The following is a 22,502-nucleotide window of genomic DNA, read 5'->3' as shown; positions in this document are numbered from 1 at the left end:
TTCGATTCTATTTGGAAAAATGACCGAATCCAAAATGTCAGAGTCTGTGTCAAGTTCGAGCACAAATTTACCCAAGTGCGTGACAAGTCTGAGTTTGTTCATAATTGGACTGAAGTCCGGGATTGTGTACCCCAACTCTAAAGGTTACATTATAGCAACTAACATGACGGAATGTCAACAGTCAGCATTTAATGCGTAACCATTAATGATTAGTTCTTGCCTATAAATAAGTCACACTACTCAAGTGTTTTGTGTTGCACTGGCATTTCTTAATACCACTTTTGACTAGTGCCACACACTCTGAACAGATGAGCCACAACAATTTAGAACTTGAAGCTGAGAATAAATTCATACATCTCTATCCATTTGTCTTTAAACATTTGTTTTGTCAGCTTTTTTCTTGATTTTCAAGCCGTCATCATATCATTAATCACACCAGAGGATATAAATAAAATAAAATAAAAACATCTACAATAAGTATTTCCTTTTTCAATGAGCAGTCTTTAGATAAATAATATACATAAATGCATGTGATTGGCTGCAACAAGCCATAACATAAGATCTGCTACTGAAGCCATGATGGTCCATGTACAAATCATGCCCCCTTGATGGATACAGTTGGTACTTTATTTCTAATAATTTTGAAAATCAACTGATGGACTGTGGTTCCATTAACATCTGTGTTTCCACTGTGGTCCAGATGTGGATAAATGTATTAAAATACTACTACTACTACTACTACTACTACTACTAATAATAATAATAATAAATAAAAATAACAGTCACTGAGCTACAGCCATTATAAATCTATTTTTAAAAATACATTCATTGGATCTGATACTGTTCTACTGGTTCCACATCCCAGCAAGGTGTCATGTTTTGTACAATTAGTATGTACCTTACCTAGGGAAGTGAATGCTTGGGAAGTGAGTGCCTTTAAATAGCTTTTTTAATAGTGATCCTTATGGTCTAGTTGCGCACATTAAAATATTTCTAAAGGTTTCCACATAGACATACTGTCTAAAGGTAGTAAACATCCCGTTGACAAAAAAAAAAAAAAAAGGATATTTTGTTACCTTTATGTCTCATAGTGTACATGTTACAAACAGGGAAAGGTTTTGTTCCATGTATCAGCCTATCTTGAAGGTGTGTGTGTGTGTTAACTGCTCTGAAATGGGATATAACCATGATGGAGCAGTCAGAAAGAATAACTGGGTAATTGGCTGATTCTACACACTTGCTTCTTGTTCCCTTGGTGTCTATTTATTTTTCGCTTTGTCTGTGCAGTAAAGTGCCTAGAGACCCAAATGGATGTCTTCTGCTAAGCAACGCTAACCTATGATTGTTAATGCTGCCGAAAGGAAATCGAAACCATTTTCTGCTTTTTTCCTCCTTGGCAACAATGCACAAACTTTTTTACATTCCCTTAGTTTATCATTGGGCTTTACTGTTATACTCATTTCTTACTTTTATATGCCCTATGACTGCCATTCCAATGACTTCTAGGACTATATTTTATATTTTCTCTGTATTTTCATAGCTAGTTAGAGTGAGAGATCACACCCCCACAGTCCTCCAGAGCTAGATTCTCGCTCATACAGAATCATTTTAATTGTGTGTCATGGATCTTTGGGAGAGAAATGGCAGGGCTTTTTTTCTGAGGACGAGACCTGCACTGTGACATGAGAGGCTGCCAGGCTGGTTACATGAAAAGTCATGCAAGAAGTGAGTAATTAACTGCTACTCAGCATGGTATTGTGAGTGTGTACTGTATGTGTGTTTCCGTGTGTAACTATTTTTTAAAAAATCATTGGTGACTGTCAAAGAGGACTCTGTCTGAGAAGATTATGAATGTTCTTATTGATAGGTTATGTGCACAAGCATATGGGTGGTGAAAAAGCATTAGCTCAACCACTGGGCAAGAAAATGCTTTAAGTGTGCTTCCCAGTTGCATGTTTCTGTTGCTTGGAAACCTAATTGATTAAAGTGCTAGAAAATGTAGTGTAATAATGTAAGGCAACCTATTTAGCTAGTTAAGGTATGTATAAAATCATGAGGTGACTGCATTTTTTTGGTAAGTGGCAGCTTGGTTTGGGCTTTATTTGGCTCAGTTTTGTCAGTGTTTCCGCATACTGTGTGTTCCTTATTCCAAAATCATCAGTGTGTATGCTAAATAATTCATCTAGTAAAAAAAAAAATTCTTCTCCATCAGCCAGACTGCATCTCAGCTGATATGTGTAGTGCAGCAGGTGGTAGGATTCTGAATGTTTAGTGTGTGCGATAGTTACAACACTGATGTGCATCGCACCACTATAAAGTGCATTATGTTTAGACATAACTACATACCAAATTAAAACTTTTGCAAAAGTCAAGATTTTTTTCTGGTTATTGAATATACACATACTGTATAAATATATAAATGAAAAAAAGGAAAACCTGAACACAAAATGTACTTGTGCCTGGCTTCAGGGCTACCGATAATTTTTACCCATCAGGTCATTTTAGGTTCATCCTTCCCATTATTGATTTACATTCATCAAAACTATTTCTATCAAAACTAAGAATTAAACCCAATTACTTGCTAATTTACTTGCTCAGTGCCTCCGTTGCCTCTGTTTCAAGGCTTTGAAACACAAATGAGTCCTTTGCTCCCTCAGGAAAGGGTCTACACATAGCCCCCATGTTCACCCATCCCACAATCGGAGCACTCCACCTAGCCTACAGAAGCAATGACTGTGAAAATTAATACATGTTTAAAACAACTGCATTCACCAATTTTCTGCCATACTTTCTTCTATTTTCTTCATGTTTATAACTATTAAGTTGCCACTAATTGTTCCATTTATGTAGCATGTATTAGTATAAAAGTACTAGTATGATTATTGTGTTTTACTATTAGTAGTGCACTTAACAATATTTAATATAAGTCTTGTATGGTATGTGTGGTATGTGCTTATTGAGTGATTTCCTGAAGAATAAGAGGAAGGAAATTAGAATGTCATTATATGTACATGTTAATATTTCGAACAAGGTTTGATCCACACATCATGAAGAGCGTGGAAACACCCATCTGCAGAGACAATGGACTGATTAACATCAGAGGCAGAGGATATGGCTTACACCCTGCCCTAAGACAATGTTTGATTGGAGGAAACATTCTGGGACTGGCCTAGCCAGAAAGAGATCAAATCCAATGACACCAAAGAAACACTCTCTCTTGGCACTCGCTCTCTCAGCATTTCACTCAGCTCAATTCAGAACTCATCTCATTGGAGGGACAGAGGTGGCAGGGGTCTCCAGAGCCATCAGAGAGTTCTCCCCAATCAACTCTGGGAAGATCAGACCAGACCACATCTGTTTGGAGACCCATTACCTAGAGCCCACGCCATCTTTTCAAACTTCCCTCCTACCAGACTTTGTTTCATTCATCATTCCGGTTGGTCTTCCGAGATGCCGCTCAAACGCCGACCAGACCACTGATGAATAACCATTGTGGGAATCCTCTCAACACCACAATGTTATGAGGAAATCCCCTCAACAGGCAACCATAATACCCCAGAAGCTAATATCTAATGCATGGTTGATCAAAACTAAATTATCCAAATTTACTGTTAGTCTTTCCTACATATTTGTTGGAGAATATAGGTAGCTCAATCTAAAAAGCTAATTTTCCTTATATATAATGGTGGAAAATGTAACAACTTAACCCAAACAGCTAATTTTCCATACAGAGGTAAAACTGTTACTTTAAGTTTTCTGACATGGAATGGCTTTGTGGGGTTTTTGTTTATTGTTTGTTTTGTTTGGTTTTTTTTTTTGTTTTTTGGGGGGTGGGGGTGGGGGTGGGGGGGGGGCAGGGTTGGTAATACAAGAAGACATTTTGTTTTTTTATTTAATTAATATACAGAGAGAAAAGTGAGGCTAGTGCTTATAGCTGCTTTAACATAAGTGAAAAGATGAACTCACCTGAAGGCAAACTAATCCCTGAAATATAGTTCAAAATCTGCCATTTTTCTATTACAAATGCAATGTTATATAATTGTAAATTAAACAATGTAAATTTATTTTTAATGCTTTTTTTTTTTCCTGCCCAAGTGGTTTTTAGAGAAGAGAAGTGTAGAGAAGAGAGGAGAGGCCATCTTAAACACAAATAGAAATAGCCCTAACACAATAATAATAATAAAAAATTCTGTCATAATTGTATCCACATTAACACAATAGGTGCATTTCTTCCACTTCTCACCTGTCAAGCATCTATTAAGAATGAAAGGCTGTTTCAGGAGGAAAAAAAAATGTAAGTGTAGCTTCTTGGGAGGAACTTTCTTTTTAGGCCTGTCTTCAGTCTTAATAGCTGGACAAACCTGGCCAGTGTATGGTGCAAGCAGCAGGTCTGTGTTAAAATGAAAAGAGTATCTGGAGTTGTATATTTATGCCTTGAATCTGAACCATTTACATTGATAACACTTAACAGACGCCCTTAAACTTACATAAGTGCTTTGTAGTTTACATTAAAGAACATATCCCTGTGTTAAATCAGTAGGGCAGGGTTTAAGAACACCATCAAGCTAAACTCTGTTAGACAAAAGTTAGCACAGCAAGAAAACATGCAGTCAATATTTAAAAATATATATATTAATGCTCATTAAGTGCCTGAGAAGAAGTATGTCTTCAGTCTTCATTTGAAGATAGCCAGTGATTCCACCACCTGAGTTCCAGCACAAAGAAAAGTCTTAATGTATGTGTTCCTTCTTTCCTTGAGGGATAGTGGGTCAAGTCAAGCCACACAAGAGGCTCCAAGTGCAAATGGTGTACAGTGGGGTGTGATGTGTCTTCAGGTAGATTGGTCTGGTCTGTTTATTTGTCTGTGTATGCAACTGTGTTTTTACCCTGTTTTGTTTAGCTATATTAATCAATCTATCAAATTTTATTGGTTTCACCTACACACAACCATACACAGTATCATGTGCAGCAAAATGCTTTTTATGACTGTCTGGTGATATAAAATAGAATTTAGATAAAACATATAAATAAAAACGATGGCAAAAAAATTATGGACTGTATAGGATATAAAGTGCAGATATGTGCACTGTTTGTGATTCTGTACTGAATGTGCAATATAATGCTGTGCAACATTGAGCTGAGTTAGTTGCAGTGAAAAAGCTAACAATATAATACATATTTATAAATACATGACTAGTATTATGTGTAATACTATGCCATGTGTATTGACAGGAATGTTGGGTGTGTGGGTGTTATGCAAAGAAATCAAAGGTATGTATTTATATGTGTATGTATAAATAAATATTCCTGGATGTTCTGATGGTTGAGTAGATAGACTGCAGGTCATGGACCTCAGTTCAGATTCAGCTGTGTTTGACACAGTAAACAACAAGACTCTCTTGTCTATCCTCATGAGTCTTGGAATTTGTGGAACAGCATGGCAATGGTTTGCTTCCTACCTGGAGGACCAGTCATATCAGTTGTTGTGGAGGGGATCCACTTCTGCTCCATGCAGTCTCTCCACTGGTGTCCCACAAGGCTCAGTACCTGGTCCTCTTCTGCTCTCCATCTATACTCAATCTTTTGGTGAGATGATATCCTCACATCCTCACTAGGGATATCTTGTGATCTCCCTAGACAACTCTCAGATCTTACCTTCTGTCGCTGCATGTAACGTTGTGGTAACCACAATCAACTGTCCTTTTCTTCTAACATTGCTAATCTGATACTCATACAGAGTTTTCCTTTACAAAATCAGAAGGATTCATCCATTTCTTTCCATACAGGCCACTCAGGTGCATGTTATTTCAAGTTTGGACTATTGCAACTCATTCCTGACAGGTCTGCCTCTGAGCGCTGTTCGACCTCTGCAACTGCAGATTGCAGCTGTTTTCAACCATCCAAAATTCACCCACACCACCCCATTGCGACTCTCCCTCCACTGGCTTCCTATGTCTGCCTGCTTAAAACCCTGATGATTCCATACAAAGCAAAAAATGGACCAGCACCCACTTACCTCAAAACACTTATCACACCCCACACTGCACCAAACTCCCTCCAATCCCCTAGCACTGCTCAACTGGTCCCATCAATTCTCAGGGTACAAGGAATGCATGCATCAAGACTTTTCTCTGTTCTGGCACCTAAGTGGTGGAATGAGCTTCCCCTAGACATCCGAAAAGCTGAGTCACTGGCAGTCTTCAAATGATGGCTAAAGACCTACCTCTTCCTGAGGTACTTAAATTAGCACTTTATTTAAAAAATAATTAAAAAATAAATAATTGTGTTGTCTGTGTGCTTTTTGTACTATATTACCTCCCCAACAGCATTTTTAGACTGATGGTATTCTTTGTCTGTGACCTAGTGATCCAGTATCAGCATGTATTTGTTGATAGAGACTTTGAAGCACTACTGTAAGTCACTCTGGATAAGGGTGTTTGAAAAAATTAATATAAATTTGAATGCACTAAGATAGTGGGTATAAACTGAGAACAGAGAAGGATCAAGCACTGAGCTTTGTGGAACACAAGTGGAGAGTCTGTATGGAACAAATTTGGATCTCCTCTATGTCAAATGATATGACCATCCAGGTAAGGAACAAACCACTGTCAAGCCATGCCATGAATTCCAAGACCCATGGGAATAGACAGGAGTGATTTGTGATAGTGTTGAAGGATGCTGAAAGGTCAAAGATAATGTGGATCAATGACAGGGCTTCACATTTTATTTAGTCTGCTCTTGATGTCTATGGCTATATCTGATTAACTTAAATAAGACAAATACTCTCACTATCCTATACATAATGCATCTGCGCTAAAGCTTAAAAAAAAAAAAAAGGTTTTGGGTCAGAGTGTTCCTTGGGGCATTTTCACTGGAATAAATTTTGAAAATGAGTTTGCAAATTTGGGTTTCATTCATTTTTGAAGGTGCCTTTATGGAGTGCATGTGGTAAGCTTGTATAATTTGTGATTTGTCTGCTTTGTTTGGTTTGGAGTAGCACTTTTGAGGACTAGCACATGCAGTACTCAAAAAAACTGTTTCAACATTTTGGACATTCCATGAGGCACCATTACATCCATTATTAAAAATGGAAAGAATGTGGCATGACTGTCAGTAACTCTGCCTAGACTCTAGAGGCCATCTGACAAATGTCAGTGAGACATTGAATGTCAGGGATTGTCCAGCGAAGCAACCAAGATGATGAGTAATGCACAAGCACCACCTAGCACCCATTTTTTATTGTGGGGACATAGTTCTCAGGGAAATGAGAAGTGATGGGTTTCCAAATGCAAAGCTTTGTGGCAAGGCCTAAAAACTTTAATTTTGGTTTTGCCACATCAGAGAATCACTTTCCACATGGCTGCTGAGTCTCCACCATGCCTTTAGGCAAACTCCAAATGAGATTTCATAGGCCTCACTACTCATATGCAAGGGACTGTAACACTTTATTCTTACTACAACTATTTTTCAACTGTTTCTGGTTAATTAGTGTGTAACTGGTGTAAACACTGTCAGCCTTTAAGCACTATACCTTTGGACTGAAATGAGTCTAACTTTTAGTTACCTTGGATAAATTTAGCCAAGAAATGTATGTGGTCAAATAGCATACACACATTTTTCTGGAATACACAAGGAAAATATCACCATAATAGACAAAGGTGTGTGGTTTACTACACTGCTGTAGCCACAGCTACTGGCTCAACAGTAAATTTCAAAAATGTAAAATTTTAAAGTTGTTGAGGAAGGGATTTGGTGCAGCAGCCTCTCTATTCATTATGAAAACCCAGTGCTTGAGAGCTGGTGTGGGTGAAGTAGGATTACTAAATTCTTAATTTGGATGGATGTGTGGGTTTGAGATTATTTAGAATTAATGAGTCCAGTGTACCACATCCATTAGACAGTTAATATACATGCAAATGAGTACTTTAGGTTTTTACATTGGCATTTTCTTTGTTTCTTTCTTTGTTTCTTTCTTCTTTACTCAATATCTGCCATATTTTCAGTTTTCGTTTACTTGGACAACCCCTCCTGTGCTTCCTTTAGGAGTCATAAACAGGCTTCAGCTGATAAATGTATAGACACACACTACAGGTCCCTGCTGGGCCCTCCAGCTATGTTTTCCCACATCCAGCCCTTGAGTGCTCTCCATCAGCTGTAAATTGCATTTGTGGCTTAGTGGGATATTGTTTTAAAATAAGACCAAATGTTGGTGTGTCAGTCAGAAAGGATTTGCGCAGATTAATTTGATTTAAAGGAAGCAAAAAGACAAACAACAGATATGAGAGTGCTGTTTTAAAGCTTGTCTGTTTTATTTGTCTTGTTTCTCTTTTTCTCTTGTTCCATCATAAAGTACATTACAGTAGTCTTCAGGGTAAAGTGTTGAAATGGAAGTTATTGACATGGTCTGTGTTTTATTTCTACACAAGTACTGGCTTGCTGTGGTGTCGAATATCTGTCTACCAGAATCTCACAGTGGGACCCCCAGATATATGAAGAGATGCTATGGAGTTAACACTGATCCTACCATATGAAGTATGTGGTAGGATCTCACACAATGCAAAATGTCTATAAATAAACAAACCAATAACACTGAATCTGTTTTTAATTGTTTTCTTTTTACTCAGTCACTGCATTCTTGCCTTCTTAATGTATCTCTCATTCATAACCACCATAAGTATTATGAAATGTATAGCTATACACAGATTTTGTCTTGTATGCCTGCTAATTTCTGTCTGTTAAGTAACTGCTGATGAAATCTATTGCATGTTTGATTAAACTAAAGGTCTTGGTGACCATTTTGAAGTTTTTGTAAACCTTGAATGTTGAGAATTCTGGAGAACCCCAGTGTATCTCACCGTGCCATTCATCTATACACCTAGTAAACACAAAGGGCTTCAGAGTTGAGTTAAGTGCCCTAGTGAGGATTTGCATAATCTGAATGGCACACCCAGAAAATTTACTTAAGCAGGTGCTTATGCCACCACTGAATTTGCTGTCCCCACATAAATATTGACATAACATGAATTGTTAAGTCACTGACTATGAATATGGCCCAATATACTGTATATATCACCCAGAATATGACTTGCAGGGATATAGTCTCTGAGAACCATATTCAAGTTGTTTAATAAGATGCTACTACCAGCAGACTTAGACAATCTTGGCGAACTCTTGCTAGAACTTAGCGAGAGTTATAGCAGAGCGATCAGGGGAAAAGCATATAGATGTGACTTCGGCCACATGTGCACCATGACGTCCAGCCCTAATGGTGTGGTAGGAGTGAGGGCAAACCACAGCGGGCAGTGTGTTGTCTCCTTGGAGGCGACACATCCACTTCCGCTTGGCCAAATCTCTGCCATATGGACTCCACCACTTGTGGATGGAGCCACCAATCCCTGGGCCTCAACTTTTCAGCCACCATTGAAACGGTCTCCTGTGCAATAGGCCCAATGGTATGAAGTTGGCTGCTGCTGCCGCCATAAGCTCCAACAGTCTCTCCTAGAGACTAGAGGGGATGACAAGATCCACCTTTATCTTGCTCAATGTTGATAGGATTGAGCCTATGCATGTTGGGGATAGAAACGCCCTCATCGTAGAAGAATCCTTATAACCCCTAGAAAAGTTGTCCACTGCACTGGAGAAAGCATACTTTTCTGAGGTTCATCCTGAGGCCCATGCTCGTCATGTGGGTGAGAACAACATCTCGATGTTGAACTGCCAGTTCCCTGGATCATGCTATAATTAACCAGTCATCCAGGTTGTTTAGTTCACAGATGCCCTGGAGTCACAATGGAGCCAGAATGACATCCATACACTTTGTGAAGGTGCGAGGGGATAAAGCTAACCTGAAGGGAAGAACCCAATATTGGTATGCATTACCTCCAAACGCAAACTTTCTTTTTGTGGACCATGAATTAACAGCTGTAAAAACCTCCCTCCCTCAGGGAATGGGTTACAGGTTCTGTGGTCCCTTTGTCCAAGAGGGATCTTACTTCCTGTGCTAACTTTGAGCTCTGCTCTGTGCTGACTACTGTGGTGAGCACACATCTGAACCAGGGGGGTCAAGCTCTGAACTGGACCCAGTAACCCTTTTCTACAGTAGACAGAACCCATGGAGACACATTTGGCAGTAGTTATTATGCTGCCAGATGATCTTTTAGTGATGTTAACTTTTCCACATTCTATTGGAGAGAAATTTCCGTTGCGCTGTGACAGCTCGCTGACCAGAGAACACTGAAAACTTGGGACAGCCTTGGCTAGGGGAGGCCCTACATTAGTACCGGGGGCTAACTGCCCTAACAACCTCATGTAACCTGATACGTCCCTCCACGGCCCCTCAGGACCGCTCCTCCTTTGTCTGCTTGGCCTTTATGACCATTATCAGATCAGGCCTAGTAGCAGGCCGCGACTGTGGCCGCCCGGTTCCCCTGGCTGTCTGCAGGGGGAGGTGGGCTGCTGTACTCACCTTCTGTGCCTCCCTCGCACTAGTTTTGTGAACTCGACATAACAGGGAAGGAACTGGATGAATGCCGCCGTATATTGAGCTCACTCTGCAGGTCTGCTTGGTAGGCCTGCAACATTTCCACTGTGTGCAGTGACCCACAAGAAAGACCCACTACTGCATAGGCCTTCCCAACCAACGCCACGGTGGCCTTACGTGGCTTGGATGGCAAAGCCGGCCCCCCGAAATTACCTGCCATCGATGGAGAGGTAGCTCGCAAGCGCCTCCTCCACCTTCAGCTTAGCTAAATAGTCATGCCGTTCATGCCCCACGATGGCAGAATAATCTAACATCGCAGGGTTAAAAATATGGCTTATGCATTGTTTCCCTCCAGAAGCATGATATTTTGTCATGCATGTCTTGAAAAAAGGGTATCTTTCTGCAGTGTGAGGGATTTATTTTCACTGGGGAGAAAAAAGCTCATCCAGCCTTAGTAATCACTTCAAGCAGCTGTTTATATGCTGCTGTCAGTTTTTAGTGCACCCTTCTGGCTCCTTGGAGTCAGAGAGGAATTATTATTTTTTATTTTTGTTTGTGTGTGTGTGTTTGGTTTTTTTTTTTTTTTTTTGGCTTTCTATAGCGGAAGGAGGAGTCGCGACACAAGCTCCAAAATGCAGCACTCATTTCCGGCTCCTCTTCCAGATCCATACGAGATCCCCCAGACCTGAGACAGCTGCCTCGGCAGCGGCTGGCCCAGATCCACGAGACTCTGAAACCCAACTCGCTTTGGATTCCAAGAAAGGGCGAGTTGCACACGGAGCTGCCTAATTGTAAGGCTTCACGATGTGCACAGTCAGACCTATTTTTGTATATATATATACATTATATATATATATATATATATATATATATATATATATATATATATATATATATATATATATATATATATATATATGAGAGAGAGAGAGAGAGAGAGAGTTAGATAGATAGATAGATAGATAGATGGATAGATAGATTGAGAGATACATAAGGTAAAATACTACAGGTTGGTAAGAGTGGGGACTCTGCTTCATGTGGGGCCAAACAACACCACTCCTTTGGTGATCAGTTTCCTATAACAACACTCCACATCATATGTTATTCCATAATTAATGCACCTCAGCTTGATACAGTGTACTTGAATTCTTTAATCATCCATCCATTAATCATAGCTGCTATCAACCTCTTCAAATTCTGAGTTATATTGTATCATAATGGCCGATTTGCACTGCATTATCTGTTCTGTTGTCAGTACTCTTGCACACCCACTATACTTTATATTCACAGTTTATAATGTACTGTATATTCAACTCAACACGCATAGTCAGAATATTTTTAAACATTTTGTTTTGTTACATACCAAAATATACACAGTAAAATCTCTAGTGTTGAATGAACACCCAGAGTGCTTATTTGAGTCCAATGGACTTATATAAACATTGTAAGGTGTGAATTCAACACTAGTGATTTTGCTGTGTAACTTCTTATATATATTGTAATTTTGTGTAACTTCTTATATATATATATATATATATATATATATATATATATATATATATATATATATATATATATATATATATATATATATATATATATATATATTCAGTTATATATATATATATTCAGTTTTTTATATATATATATATATATATATATATATATATATATATATATATATATATATATATATATATATATATATTCAGTTTTGTTCTATCTTTATAACCTAAACTCTTTGTTATGGCAAAGAAATTAAGTGATGTAAGAATTTCATACAGCATGGTTCTCTGAGCATTTCATGGAAAAAAAAAAAAACTGAAGAGATTCAGACTTTCTCATGGTGGGAAACTTACTGACTGACAAAGCTCTGGCACTGGAGACTCCTTCCATAAAAGTTAGCAGAACGCTTCATTATATCAACTTACCAACAAGTTTAATAACAAAAAAATTACATGTTGATTATAAGCTTTTATTATTAGATTATGTAGAGCATCCATCATACAAGTCCATATGAGTGAGATGTTATTAAAAACGATGACATATTCAAGCTTTAATATGAAGTTGTTATTTGTTATTGAAGTACAGAATGCACAACTGTCAGAGCTGCCATTATATAAAATTAATGAACACTGTCTGACCAATCATAATAGAGAATTCAACAGTGCTGTGGTATAACACTTAATATTCACTGTCCACTTAATATCCATTTATTAATCTAATGATAACAGCTACTCCTTTCATGTTCAAGTTCAAAGTCCTCTTTGTAATGTGACACTATATAATTTGATGCATTTGTGTCATTAATCACCTGCTCAGAAGTTGAAAAAAACATAGTGTAAAATCTTCTGGTTGTGGAGTATAGCCTGTAGCACGCTATCAGATCAGTGCTATTGATGTCACTATTCTGTGTGTGTTGCAGCCTGAGCATGAGTGCTGTGTAAGAGATGAAGGCTGTCAGTTAGCCTTCAGGGACAGAGCAGACAAGAAGGCCTTAGGCTGTCCAGAGGAGTGACTGGGAAAGAGACAGGAAAATAAAGAAAAGATTCCTTATCTGCAATGTTTGTTTACTCGGTCTGTCAGTGGCCTCTCACCTAACTGTTCTCTATCCTTTTAACCCTCTCCTGCCCATACTAGCTGTCTCTATTCACCCTCTCCTTTTCTCTCTTTCTTTCACCCATCTCTATCGCTTCCTCTCTTCCACTATTCAACTTATCCGAAGAAGGTATGCCTCTGTCACAAAGCAGAGCTGACAGTTCATCCCAGACTGGGAGTAGGGCAGAGGCTGCCTCCACTGATCCCACAAGCAGAATACTCAAGCAGATGTCTGTGGGAATACTTCATTGCTGAAGTCTCACCATGTAAAAGCACAGAATGACAGCTCTGCACAAGCTGATACTGTATTGTCACTCTTGGTCTCATCAACATTATATTCTTAAAATGTTTGACTAGTTTCTAAGAGTAAGCTCAGAAAGCTGATATACCTGAAACTGTGCTTTAAAGAAAATGTAATACAAAAATGCACCAAGAAATAATCACTGAGCATTTAAAATAAATAAAAATAATAAGGAAACATACAGTCACTATAAGGTTCCTATGCATCTTCAGTGCTTGTCCCCCTATAAAGTGTCTGGTCTCATTCAAGGCAAGCAGGAATTATGGCATGTGAGAGTACAATTTAAATATATATTTTTTTAAATAACTGCAATTATTTTAGGGTTGGATAGCTGAAATTTGTTTAATGACCAGCAGCTGATTGCACCAGTAGAAAGTAAGTTTTGTCGTAGTCTAGTTTGCAAGTAAATGATTGTTTTGTGTCCACCTGAGACTCCACAAAAGTGTAGGTTTGATTTTGCAACCACTTCTTTCTAGAATCTCCTTAAATCATACTATAGCAATCATTGACTTACTAGTGAATCTTACTAGTGTGTAATCTGCTACTGTTGATAACACATTACCTTGCTACATTGCCACTGCCACTACTATCTTAAATGTATCAAATTTATCAAGAAAAAAATACCACAGAGAAGATCATGGCATTACAAACCAGAACTAAACCAAAAAACTATTTATATTTGGCTTAGACTTTCCTTGCAGCAGCTGTCTATTTCAGCTTATAACAATCTGATTAGGGGATTTGGGGGATTTTTATTGTTATTTTTTGGTTATACACGGATGTTTTTTTTTTCAGTCTGTACTTCTTAGTAGGTGCAATATTCTGTGTAAAAAAAACTACTTGGTAATTTTGTTAAAAGGATAAAAGATGGTCTATATTGTTTAACCTTTTGATCTTTTGTTTTAAAAATTCACAAAATACTCTGCTCTCATGCATATCAATCAGTTGCAAACAGGTTTATCAAAAAATATATTTGTTAAATATAGGTGTGCAATAAATATTGTCACCCTTTCAGTCTACCTACCTTCAGTGCTACCTCCCTTTGCCAAGATATCAGCTTTGAGTCTTCTCTTATAATGCCTGATGAGGTTGGAGAATACATGGCAAGGGATCTGAGACCATTCCTTCATACAGAATATCTCCAGATCCTTCAAATTTTGAGGTCCATGTTGATGGACTCTCCTCTTCAGAAAAACTGCCCCCAAATGTTAAAGAGCCACCACCATATCTAACCCTGGGCATGAGGTACTTTTCCATATGGTTACCTCTCTGTGTGCTCCAAAACCACCTCTGGTGTTTATTGCCAAAAAGCTCTATTTTGGTTTCATCTGGCCATAGAACCTGATCCCATTTGAAGTTCCAGTAGTGTCTGGCAAACTGAAGATGCTTAAGTTTGTTTTTGGATGAGAGTAGAGGCTTTTCTTCTTGAAACCCTTCTAAACAACTTGTGGTGATGTAGGTGCCTTTGGATTGTAGTTTTGGAGATTTTCTGACCCCAAAACACAACTAACTTCTGCAATTCTCCAGCTGTGATCCTTGGAGATTTTTTGGCCACTCTAACCAAATATATAGACAATATCGACACATATATGTATATGTCCAATTCCAGGTTGATTCATAACATTTCCAGTTGACTGGAACTTCTTAATTATTGCCCTGATGGTGGAAATGGGCATTTTCAGTGCTTGTGCTATTTTCTTATAGCCACTTCCCATTTCGTGAAGCTCAACAACCTTTTGCCGCACATCACAGCTATGTTCCTTGGTGTTATCCATTGTTATGAATGACTAAGGGAATTTGGCCTATGCATAACCTCATATTTATACCTGTGTGAAACAGGAAGTCATGGTTGAATAATTTCTTGTTCCTAGTCACCCTGGTATACTAAAAAATGTAAAATATCAATGGGAATATACTTCAAATATATTTTTCTCATATGAATCCATAGGGTGTCAATAATTGTGCCATACCTATATTTACCACATATTTATCGCAACCTTTTTTGCTCATATATATATATATATATATATATATATATATATATATAATCTCTACTAATATTGGCACCCTTGGTAAATATGAGGCAACATAATGAGCACTTTATTCACATAATTCATTCATTTATCACATAGGTCAAATTGAGATTATTGAAAAAGGTATTTAAAATATTTTATATTTGTATTTGCATTGTTATACTTTATTCAGTCATACATATGCATAATAAGTTTGCAGCTGCTTTGTTATCCTTTGCTGCTATGGTTACTGAAATGCAAGCAGACCATTAGCAGACCCCTTCTAAATACAAGAGATAGGTATTCGAGTTTATTGGAAAGAACAGTCTACTTGGATTTTGTTAAAATGCCTAACTTAACAGACAGACTAATTGATATAAATAAGAAAGACAGATGCTAACTGCTTCCCTGTGTCTCAGACATGGCTATGGTATTTCTTGTTTATGCCAGATCACGTTTCTGATTTGCTGATTGGTTATCATGAAGTGCATCAGTCGGTATGACAAATTTTTCATTTCCGATCACTTATTGCAACACTAATCATGACAAAGTGTCTGTGCTGCAGCTGAAATTCTACACTGTGCTAGTTTTAAACTACTGTCAACATATGGTATAGCTCAGACCTTACACCTTACTTATGACTGAGCTTATGTTTAAGTAGTACAATTGGCTGCAGGTCACTGCAAATCTGTGTCATTCTCATTCCAACGTACCTCAGTGGTAATGTTAAAGGTCAGTATGCTTGGGCAATAAATCTGGTGCATACATGTGTGTGTGTGTGTGTGTGTGTGCGTGTGTGTGTGTGTGTGTGTGTGTGTGTGTGTTTATGTGTCCTTAGGGCTTTCCAAGCAGCCCCCTTATGTTTCTTACAGATAGGTCATCAAGCATGGATGCACTCAGTCCATGGCACATGTTCCCTTCTTCTCTTTGTATTAAATCCAAATTCTCTCACAGCAGCAGTGATTTACAGACTTGTAAAAGTGCTTGAGCCCACCCCCCCCCCACCCCCCATCTCCCATTGTGTCTTCAAAATTTCCCATGAAAAGCCACAAATACACCAAATCGCAGAACAAAAAAAGATTAAAGAAGGGAAGGAGGAGGTGCTGTTCCAGGCTGTGAAATATTGAAAAGTTTAAAAAGATTCCAGGCTACATTTTAATGGTGAAGGAAGTTTGTTTCCCTGTGATCAGTCCTCCCTCAAGGTGTTTGCCATCCAGCATGTTTTAATGGGAGTTACTAGAGCGAGGATATACATAATCCATTCAAATCCTCCCCCAGGTAGTTGCCATTATTTAATTGTGTGCATATCTCTTCTCGTGGTGTGCCTTTAGGCAACATGATTATTCCAAAGGGACCGAATCATTTAATCTGTATACTGACTCTTTTTATTCATTACTTCTTTTTTATTCATACTACTTCCATATTTATTCAAAGAGCTTTCAGACACTGAATATATATATATATATATATATATATATATATATATATATATATATATATATATATATATCAGGGTTGGGCCGCAACATATTCAGAATACATGAGTAAAATGTTTGAATTCCATGTACAATACATTTGGAAAAGGCTGTTTCTTTTTAAACATACTTTTCAAATACTTTGCTACATCAAATATCTTTTTAAAAATTTTAATAATGCATGCACACACTTTCCTGTTTGCATGCAGGTTCAATTCAATAAAAGTTTATTTGACACTTTACGGAAATCCAGATGTACAATCTCTAATGGATCTCTAATTGCTAATAGATCCCTAATGAACAAGCCAGATGTGATACTGACAACCATTGAACCAGACTCAATACGGAACCCATTCTCTTCTGGGTGACAGCATATAGTGGAATTAGAAATCACCTCCATACAGGTGTAGGAAAGTAAAATAAACCAATAATAAGTGTGTTTCAATGATGTTTTGAGAATACTATGAATACAAGTCCTGAGATATGCACAACTCAGCAGCAGCTCATAGGGTGACATTTGGGCATAAACAGTTTTTGAGGAGTGCAAATCTTTAGTGTATGAATGTGGGATCATCCACAGCAGCAGAAGGTGAGTCACAAGTGCAGAGAGATTCAAGCAGGAGTACATCATCAGGATGAATCAGGCAGGTCCAGAACATCAGAGGAGTCACTGTGGTAGAAGTGTGTCTGAATCAGGAAGTACACTGAGTACACATATATCTTGTACAGCTCAATGGAAACAGTGAGAACACACTTGCTCGAGTGTACATTGTGAACAGAGTGCAAGCAGGAGAATCAAGCAGGTCTACTGATGACAGTATAACTAAAAAGGAGAGCCAGAAGGCAACACCATCATGAAGGGTTCACATAGTTTTTAAATTATTCTTCCTTTGTTATGATCTAATTTGATATAATGTGACCATTTTCCTGCATGCTGGAGCTCAGGTCTGTTAACCGTTCTACTGATTAGCTAATCACACATAAGTGCAGTGTATAATGTAACATGTCCCAATATCAAGAGTGAGTAGAAATCTCACTGTGCTGTTCTTTTCAGTACAGCTCACTGGACGTCCTTTCCTGTTACTATGTGCTTCACGAAATAAAATCGCACCATATACAATGGATATAAAAAGTCTACCCACCCCTGCTAAAATGGCATGTTTTTGTGAAGAAAAAGGATGACACTAAGATAAATCATGTCAGATATTTTACACCTTTTTATAATTGTGGATGTGGCTGTGTTCAAAATTAAACAATCACATTCAATCTCTTGTTCAAAAGTAATTTTCATTCAGCTGTCATCAATGAAATTATTCTGATTAACCGCAAATAAAGATCAGCTGTTTCTGTAAGATTTTCTTGATATCTTTTTGATTTTATCTGACTACTGAAACCATGGTCTGCAAAGAGCTGAGAAAGCCTGTACAGAGTCTCACTGTCAAAAGGAGTCAATCAGGAGAGGGCTACAAAAAAAATTCCAAAACATTATATATACCATGGAACACCGTGAAGGCCATCATCAGCAAGTAGAGAAAATGGAGCACCACAGTGACATTACCAAGACAGGACATCCCTCCCAAATTTACAAAAGGTCAAGACAAAAACTTACTAGGGAGGCTGACATGAGACCAACAGTAACATAAAAGGAGCTGCAGGAATATCTGACAAGGACTGATTGCTCTCTGCATGTGATAACAATCTTTCATATTCTCCACATGTCTGGGCTATGGGGTAGGGTGGCTAAACAGAAGCCTTTTCTCAAAAAAACATCCAAGCGCAACTAAATCACACTAAACCAGGAGGCAAAATGTGTTATGGTCTGGTGACCAATTCCAAAAGTTATAATAATGTTGTAATTTCACATTGACATGGGAAATGTTCAGACAAGATTTACTGTATCTTGATTGATTTATTTATTTTTTCATCACAAAAACTTGCCATTTTAACAGGGGTGTACCTTAAATCCACTGTACATTTTATTCTAAATTATGAAACATTTCTTAACACTTGTTATGTCATTATTTGTTTGACATTTCAAAACACAAGGCAATTTCTATGAAAAAGAATAGTTATGACTGAAATGTCATGTGCCATACAACTCGCTCAGAGGTTCAGCTTACATTTATTATGTCACCAGTTACAGAAATGGATTCAGTAATATTCATTCATATTTATTTGGGGCCATGTGGGGTACAAAACTGTTGTCATAGTGTCAATGGCTCCCCTTGAACTCCCAAAAGAAATTGTATTTAAATATATTCTGAATGTGCTATTGTTTTACTGAATATTTTTAGATTTAATGAGTATTTAGGCATCAATACATTTTAACAGTCTAACGCAGTGTCCTAATCTATCAACACTGCAAGCACTGATAAATGTAAATTGTGCTCAGATTGCGTTTACCTTGATTTTTTTTTTTATTTCTGCCTTTATTTTTGATTTTTGATTCTTTAATACATTTGTTAGTTTTTGATTATGCTCAAATCCTGTAAACGGCTAACAGAGTCATTGTTTTAATGAATGCAGCATGTCTTATATTTACATTTACATATATACTGTATATTTACACAAGCAGTGACCTGCACACACAGCGGCCATGACCAATTGGTATTTATTAAGCTTATTTGCTTGTCTCTTATGCATAAATGTAGATTCATTACATGTGTACACAATTCATGTGCACATGTGATGAATCACAGTTTATCGTACACATTAGACCAAATTTTATGCATAAGAAATCATTTGCAACATTTTTATGCAGTGTTGATGAAAGAAAGCTGACCTATTTCCATTATGTATAAACCTCCCTACTCTGTCATGTTTGTGTAGGCTGAATAAAATGAATATGTCCCCTGCTCTTGCTGCAATCAAATAGAACACAGTGATTGTAGGCTGGATATCAAAGCAGCTTAAATCGTCTTTTATGTTTATTTATTTTATTTATTTTTATACCAGGATAAAATATTAGGTCAAATAATTTTGTGTGGATGGATGGACAATAGCTGGAACAAAGAAACTTTTTCTTGGTCAAACAAAACTTAGTCCATTTTCTCAATTAAATTAAATTCCATCCATCTGCCATTTTCTATACTGCTTATCCTACACAGGGTCGAGGAGGAGCCTGGAGTCTATCCCAGGGAACTCCAGGCACAAGGCAGGGGATGCCCTGTATGGTGTGCCAACCCACTGCAGAGCACAATCACACCCACCACAGACAATTTGGAAATGCCTACAATCAGCCTACAGTGCATATCTTTGGACTGGGGGAAGAAACCGGAGTCCCCAGAGAAAACCCCAAAGCACATGGAGAATATGCAAACTCCACACACATAAGGCAGAGGTAGGATTCGAACCCCCAGACCGAAGGTGCTAGACAGACTTGCTAACCACTAAGCCACTGTGCCGCTGTTAAATTAAATTATTACAGGTAATTATTAATTAATAATTATTATTAAATTACCTGAGCTAGGAGAAGAAGATATTACCATGACTGTGCACCTGCCAATAATTAATAAAGCATATCAACTTTTAACACTGACAGCTGTACACATGAAAAAGCTGATCCCATAAGAACCTCATGTAGAAGTGTGACCTGTGCCTTTTGAAATTTGCTGACTCAATTTTAGTTTGCATTATGCACCTGACCCACTCTGACATCCACAATCTGACATCACAATCTGACAGCCTTGTTATGGAACACTAAGTGGGTCTACAGCACTTACAGCGTTGTATATACTCAACATGCGACATGGTCCTGTAGAGGTCATAAACCCCAGTACTCAAAGAATTGATACCTATAAAATGTAACCATTTCTAAACAAGCCAAGTGTTGTAGTGTGTACTGTTGAAAAAAATACATACTATGTGCCACTGATTTTTTTTTATTTTTTTTTTATAAAGAAATAAATTTAATCCATACATTTTCTTCAGCATTTCTTCAGCTCATCTGGGTTTAATAACAAACAAAAAAAAGCAAAGATTTTGTGCCATGTGCACAGAGCATTAGCTATGTGGGCTACATGGATTGGCAGCTTTATTAATGAAAGCATTTCTTTTGTGACTTTCAGGCCAGTTTGTATAGAAATATGCTAGAAATATGATTTTATTTTGGAGCCCAATAAGGCAGTCTTTAGGTTAGGCTAAACAAGTGATGATGGACAAAAAAATGTGTCTCCTATTTATATCTGTTTAGAACATCTTTCAAAATAATTTATTCATATTACTTATATATTTTGTCTGAACCTATTAAAAAGAAAGAGAAGTTTCATGTCAAACAATTTCTTAACTGCCTTGTCGGAAAAATGTGACAAAACTGTCATGTAAAGTTGACTGATTTATGATCTCTTTAAAACATGCTTAATCATTTCCACAAGCAATGGTGATATGCTTGAATTGTGTTCGATTTAATATAAATGTAAAAAGCTGTGAGAAAATCTAAGAACTCTAACCCCACATCTGCCCTTAACTTTCTTAAGTTTTCATACAAGTTGTCTTGAGAAAAATGTGGAATTAAACTGAATTTTAAACTCCAACCCTGAAGCAGGATATGATATCATGCTCCAGTATGCAGTGGTTCAGTAATCTATGTGGTTAAATGTTATGTTAATACATTTCTGCCATATAGATCTAGTTGACTGTTCAGCAACACTGCAAACATTGTCTGTTCTTGGTTCAACATTCTTGCATTGTTGAATTAAATAAGATAGGCTGGTGCTATACAGCCAAAAACAATAGATTCCCGCAGGTTTCAACCAGTGCATCAAAATACTTACTGAGGTTAATGTGTACCTAACTTGTGAGTCTTGTGTTTGTTTAAATTATTCTAAATCTATCGCATATCTCATAAGATGCCTTTGCACTGCACAATTTTTGACACAATTTTGTTTTTCCAGACAAAAAATTCACAAAGAATTATTTGGTCATGAGTTGAGATTGGAGGTCTTAGAATGCATAATGTGATGTGTTCACTGGTGACTAATTTAGTGCCACTGCAACCAAAGACTTTTTAAAATTAAAACCTCAAAGTGTGATTGCAGCTACACTCATCTAAAAGCCACCAATATTATTAGGGATGTACTGATACCAATACCAGTACTCGGGTGTCCGCCCGATGCTGTGCTCATGTACTCGTACTTTACTTGTAAAACTACCCGGATACAACCGCACCGATACCACTTTATGACAACGTGACATAGCCTAACCTCTCATCAGTTGAGCAGGTAGTTGGAAGAGGAGCAATTATAGCAATATGGAGATATTTTAAGATAAGTGATGATGATAAAAGTAGAACAGACTGCAAACTATGCTCTGTTAAACTGTCAAGAGGAGGGGTAAAAAATAGCTCATATAACACAAGGAATTTGATTAAAAATCTAAAGAACAAACATAACGCCGAGTGCAAAGAGTTTGCTAATGCTAGCAGGGAGAAACAGTAACAACCAACTTTGCAGCAAATGCTGGTGAAGAGAGAGAAAATGTCCAGAGACAACCCACGGGCAGTAAAAATAACAGAAGCTCTTACCCAGTTCATTGCTCTTGATGACCAACCATTGTCGGTTGTAGATAATACAGGATTTCGTCGTCTTCTTGGTGTACTTGAGCCGAAGTATGAGATTCCCAACCGTCACCACATTACA

The sequence above is a fragment of the Ictalurus furcatus genome, chromosome 5 (assembly GCF_023375685.1).
Source record: "Ictalurus furcatus strain D&B chromosome 5, Billie_1.0, whole genome shotgun sequence".
Taxonomy (NCBI): Eukaryota; Metazoa; Chordata; class Actinopteri; order Siluriformes; family Ictaluridae; genus Ictalurus; species Ictalurus furcatus.
The sequence above is the reverse complement of the archived record's forward strand: the minus strand, read 5'-3'. Positions refer to the sequence as shown.